Source organism: Musa acuminata, chromosome BXJ1-11 (assembly GCF_036884655.1).
Source record: "Musa acuminata AAA Group cultivar baxijiao chromosome BXJ1-11, Cavendish_Baxijiao_AAA, whole genome shotgun sequence".
Classification (NCBI taxonomy): domain Eukaryota; kingdom Viridiplantae; phylum Streptophyta; class Magnoliopsida; order Zingiberales; family Musaceae; genus Musa; species Musa acuminata.
Window position 1 is genome coordinate 30,334,370 of NC_088337.1, and position 5,293 is coordinate 30,339,662.

A 5,293-nucleotide genomic window follows, 5' to 3' on the forward strand; every position below is an offset into this window, starting at 1 on the left:
TACTAAATCTCTTCTAGACTCAATGAATATAAGACAATTCTAGTAATCCTTTAGATCTATCCTTGAATATCTCAATACTAATAACATAAAATATCGACTCTTTTCTAATTTCTTGATAATTCAATAAGTTCTCAACAATATTTTAGTCCATTGATACTTTTTTTTATTACATCATATCTTTTTAAAAATCATTATTTTTCATAACTTATGAAAATAATAAGAAATCTTTTTGATTCGTATGTTATAATATGATTCTTCTAAATATACCATATAATAATAATAGATAATATATCTTATTTTCCTTTGAGATATTATTAAAACCATTTTTCAGTCAAGCCTATACCATAAGGCTTTACTAACTTCATATGGCTTTACTGACTTATGAAGTTTCGATAATATTAAAATTTTAATATAATTTTATAAATTACTAATTTAAACCATTTTGACCACTATAAAACAAATATAATAACATAAAATATAATTTAAAATATCCTATAAATAATATAACTTTTATTATAATTCATATTCTATAAACCTACCACCTTGATAGTTACTAATTAAATAAAACTTGAATTATATATTATATTCATAAATTTTCTTCAATTTAACTTATACTAAAATAATTCAATCAAAATAAAATAAATAATTATAATATTATTAAATATTAATTAGTAAAGGTAAGCTCTTGAATTCAAATATTTGAGCTAGGCATCGGACCAATTAAGTCCGTCAAAATCAAAATTAATTAAAATAACAAATAAATAAAAAATTATTTTTTAAAATTTAATCAAAACTTGATTGATCGAATTTAAATTCAATTAAATAATTAAAATATAATTATGATCAAATTCGATCAAAATATTTGGTTAAATAAAATATATTAATTAATTTTATAATTAAAATATAAAAAATGTATAATAAAATTATTTAATTTATAAAGGGCATATAGCTGAAACGTAAAATTTAAAGGACACATTTATTGAAATTTGATTACAATCACTACAAGAACAAATGAAAATTCTCCAACGATTTGTTCATCACTGCGAGTATAGAAATCTTGGACAAGAACGAGAGAAAGGAAGACTCTCTGCCTTTCCTAAAGAAAACAAAAGATGCCCTGTTCGTCAAAGATTTTGGTCACACCTGCGATTTGCAGTGCATGCAACTAAATGACATCCCTCTGTGGTTTTCTTGCATTCCTTCCGCCCCCGCATCTTCTTGGTGGGATCAAGACTTCAATAATCAAAGATGTAATCAACCCAACCAAAAAGAAAGGAAAAACATAGAATCAATGAACATACAAAAGAATCCATGAAGGAAAACCTCCATATCCCACCACTCCTCACCTTCTTGGCTGAAAAGATCGTCATAATCAACGAACAAGCACAATCGAGACCCAAAGCCCTCGTAAGAATACAGCCAAAAACAAAAAGAACAAAAAAGCCCTAGTAAAATTGGATCGACGAACAAGTCAAATAGTATAAGAAGCAGAATCCTCCAAACCCAAACAAGAGCCAAATCATAAAGGGAAAGGAAAAAAAAAAATCCGATCGCTGGCTTTGTGGGAGAAAGAATTGTAAACCTCGACCTCGACCTTCTGCAAGATCTACTCCATCACCTTGACCTCGCAATCAACAGTGCCGACCTCTTCAAGAATGATCTTGTCGATCAAGAACCTTAATATCGGGTTTCCCCCGGAAGATGGAAGGGAAGCCTTGCGACCGTGCTCTTTGACGGATCCATTGCGGTCCATCGAAAGGAGCATCATCATTGCGGCTCTGGTTATTGGGAACCAGAGAAACCCAACCCCAAAGAAGGGAAGACGAAGGCGGTCTGAGAATCTTGGAGGGATCTTTAACAAACCAAAAGGGAGAAGGTGGACGCAGACGAGGGAAACATTGGAAAACACAAACGAGAGTGACCTTTGTGAAACTACCGACTGAGAGTGGAGGGAGACCTTTAAAACGGCCTGTGGACCGACGGACTCCGGGCCCACGTGCCTGACAACGGCTGGTTGTTGAGCTGAGTGGATTGGATGCACGTACACAGTAACAACGAACTCTGGCGAGGCATATTCCTTTTACTTGCATTGGATCCACATCCGGTCAAAATCTGCACAATCACGTTGCGACAGAAACAATGGCAAATTCTACGAGCGGTTTCCACATTTTTCAATTTGTCAATGGTGAGCATTTTTCTTTCTGCTAAATTCGTTGGTTTAGAGAATATGTGAGTATGCATCTATCATATATACTAAGAAAAAAAGCTTGAGGCAAATCAATTCACAGAACTACTTTATTCCAAATAATTAAAGAAAAAAAATGCTGAGCGCAAGAATTTTGACGTTTCCCAAATAATATTCATGTTTTGAGGCCTTTTTTTTCTTTGGACGCGAGGATGGTACGAACTGTTGTCATTTGTTTAGATAAATAGAAACAGAACTGCATTATGAACTTCCCTAGCATCAACAATGAAAGTAAATTCAATTACCGCAAGACATTAGTATTAACGCATGAAACTTTACCCTGAGAAGTAGGAAAATAACGCATGAAACTTCACAAGTCAGTAAAGCTTATACCATAAGCGCTAGCAGATAAAAATTTGCAATAGGACCGAGATCAGAGGAAAGGAAGAAGTTTGTCACCTAAAGACAATCATCTACTTGATGACTACCACTTTTTTGCCAGAAAACAAAAACAAAGACTATCTTGCTTCATCTGAAATTTCCTCAAAAAATAAAAATTTTGCTTGATAAGAACATGAAAGAGAAAAAATTAACTAAGTTCCCCATATGTCTACTGTGCTAACCCTGATTTTTGGTAAACTGACACAAAATTTCAAATCTAAGTGGTACAAATTCTAGTCTGTCTAGAACCTGACATATCTATGTACATGTTGCTGTGTATCAAGAGCCTGATATACAAGTTTTAGTGCCAAAAAGACCAAGGTTTTGGATCTCTAAAACTAGTCCTGATTGGTCTGCTAATCTCAGATGCTTATCAATATTCATTACATAGAGAACAAAATTTGTTATCTGAGAGTTCCATTCCTATGGTGTTAATCATGACAGCTCATGACCAGACTCCACTTGTTGGAACGCTTAAGTCTTCCAATCCAATAGCATTTTGCAATTTAATCAATCTTATGTTCGGTATTTCTCATTGTGATCAAATAACAAAACAAGTATATCATACCTAGCAGTGATAGCACATATCTGCATTGACCATTCATAAATTAAAATGATTATTCATGCTAATAGCCACCTACCTAATCTTTTAAATCTTCATTTACCCTTTAATATAATAAATCAAAATAGCAACTCAATTTTGAGAATTATATATTCAAAATAACTATGAGAAATAGTTAGAATGCTTTTGAAGGAACACTATGAAGCAATGCTCCTCAATATTACATGCAATCATCTTGGGGGAAATATAAATTCTTTATACAACTCGTACCTGCAGTTTTCCTTCATAGAATAGGGTGTTTGCTTCCAGATATCCAAAATTCCCAAATAACACAGTCATCTAATTTGGTAGCACTGATAGAATACACATTATTCATGAATTTGCCTGGTTGTCTTTCTCAAATAATACACTGCAGAAATATTTCTACAATAAACAAATAAAGTTAACCAATATCTAAATTGAAGAAAAGCACAATGATGTCACAACCAAGAACAGCCACACATATACATGAACTTTAGAAATTGATTTGGATAAGCAGCTTATAGCATGGTAAAATTTTAGATTTGATATAGGCAAAACAAGGATTTAAATTTCTATTTATAAAATTGATGCAGGGGGGATAAGATATGTAGTTAGAATCATAGAAGAACCATGTAAAATTTCTAGGGTAGTAAATATAAAAATGATGCAGATAACCTAGCAAGATTACCAATATATTATTACCATATATCTAACTTATAAACAAGAAAGGACGTAGTAACCCCTCTGTAACCATTTTCTCAAGGTTTTGTTCTATTAAAAGAAATTTTCTTTACCAATGTCTTGATTCTATTCTTCGATTTACCATTATTTTAACATTTTTACAAACCTGCAACAACAAACAAGGCTCTCCGTTCATTGACCATGTGTTCGTCATTGCAAAAGACTAGAAATCTAGGGCGGCGACAAGAACAAAGGAAGACTCCGTTCTTTCTAAAGAAAACAGAAGGATCTCGTTTGGTTCTTGCAGTCCATGCGTTCCTGCATCTTCTTGGCCGAATCAGTCATAGTCAATATGTAATATGTACAATAAAAAAGAAAGAAGCCCTAAAGAGTTGAATCAACGAACAAGGAAAAGACTCCAAGAAGCAGAATCTCCAAATCCAACCACTCCCCCACCTCCTTGCTTAATGAGGCTACCATAATCAAGATGGTAACAGTACAGAAAAAATTGAATCAACGAACAAGGAAAACAATAGAAGAAGCGGTCTCCCCAAATCCTACCAAGATCGAACAGAGAACGGAACGGGGCAGAAACAATTTGCTAGATCTCATCCATTACCTTGAAATCGCGATCGAGAGTGTCGTCGATGTCGTGGGTCAAAGATCTGACCTCCTGTTTCTCCAACGATGTGGAGGTGCGTCCTCGTAAGCCGTGCTCTCTGATGGATCCATTGCGGTCCCTTCGAAAGAGCGCCATTGTTGCTTTGGTAGTTACGGGAGAGAGTGAAAGGCCTCTTTTTGACGTACGGTGGATTTCATTGGGCGCCACGGAAACTGTCTCAACACTAGCTAGACCTGATGTGATGGGCTCCACGTGTGCATGACAAAGTCCTCTATCTTTACCTTAGAATTATTATACTTGCATTGGATCCCATCCAGGAAACTATGAGGTCATAAATATGCCAAAGAAATATCCAAAAAAAATTATTGAAGAATGATATTTATTTGATGCCTCATTCCATCCAAATACGAACATAATTTTTTTCTACTTGAATCTATCGTCTCCTTTCTCTGCATGTGCAATTAACCTATTCGTGCTTTTCACTTCCTTTGCACGGCTACGATGGCTGAGCTCCACATGAGAAAGTAACCTAATCACCAGAGCTTCATGCACATAATCCAATCAACAAGTGATAGGAAGAGAGTAGGAAGGGATAGGGCAAAATGCTGCACCAGTGGGCCAAAGGTTCCAGCATAATAATAAGATCGTCCATTCTCGCACACTGTATCATATCAGTTCATTCTTAATAATCCCGAGATTCAAAAGATGAATTTTTCACCTATACGATGAAAGACAATGAGGAAGCTATGATGTCCTTGACGGAGAAATAACTTTTGTATAT

At 34.5% G+C, this 5,293-nt stretch overlaps 1 long non-coding RNA gene across 2 annotated transcripts; it reads right to left on the reverse strand.

Annotated features, from left to right (window-relative positions):
* Positions 1–950: 950 nt before the first annotated feature.
* On the reverse strand, positions 951–4,954 carry LOC135597603 (uncharacterized). Of its 2 annotated transcripts, none has more exons than XR_010481327.1 (2): positions 4,510–4,954; positions 951–3,611 (listed from the first exon to the last, which is right to left on the reverse strand). It is a non-coding gene; the product is annotated as an uncharacterized LOC135597603 (long non-coding RNA). The 2 variants fall into 2 exon arrangements; XR_010481328.1 differs by having other exon boundaries at positions 951–4,208.
* Positions 4,955–5,293: the final 339 nt, after the last annotated feature.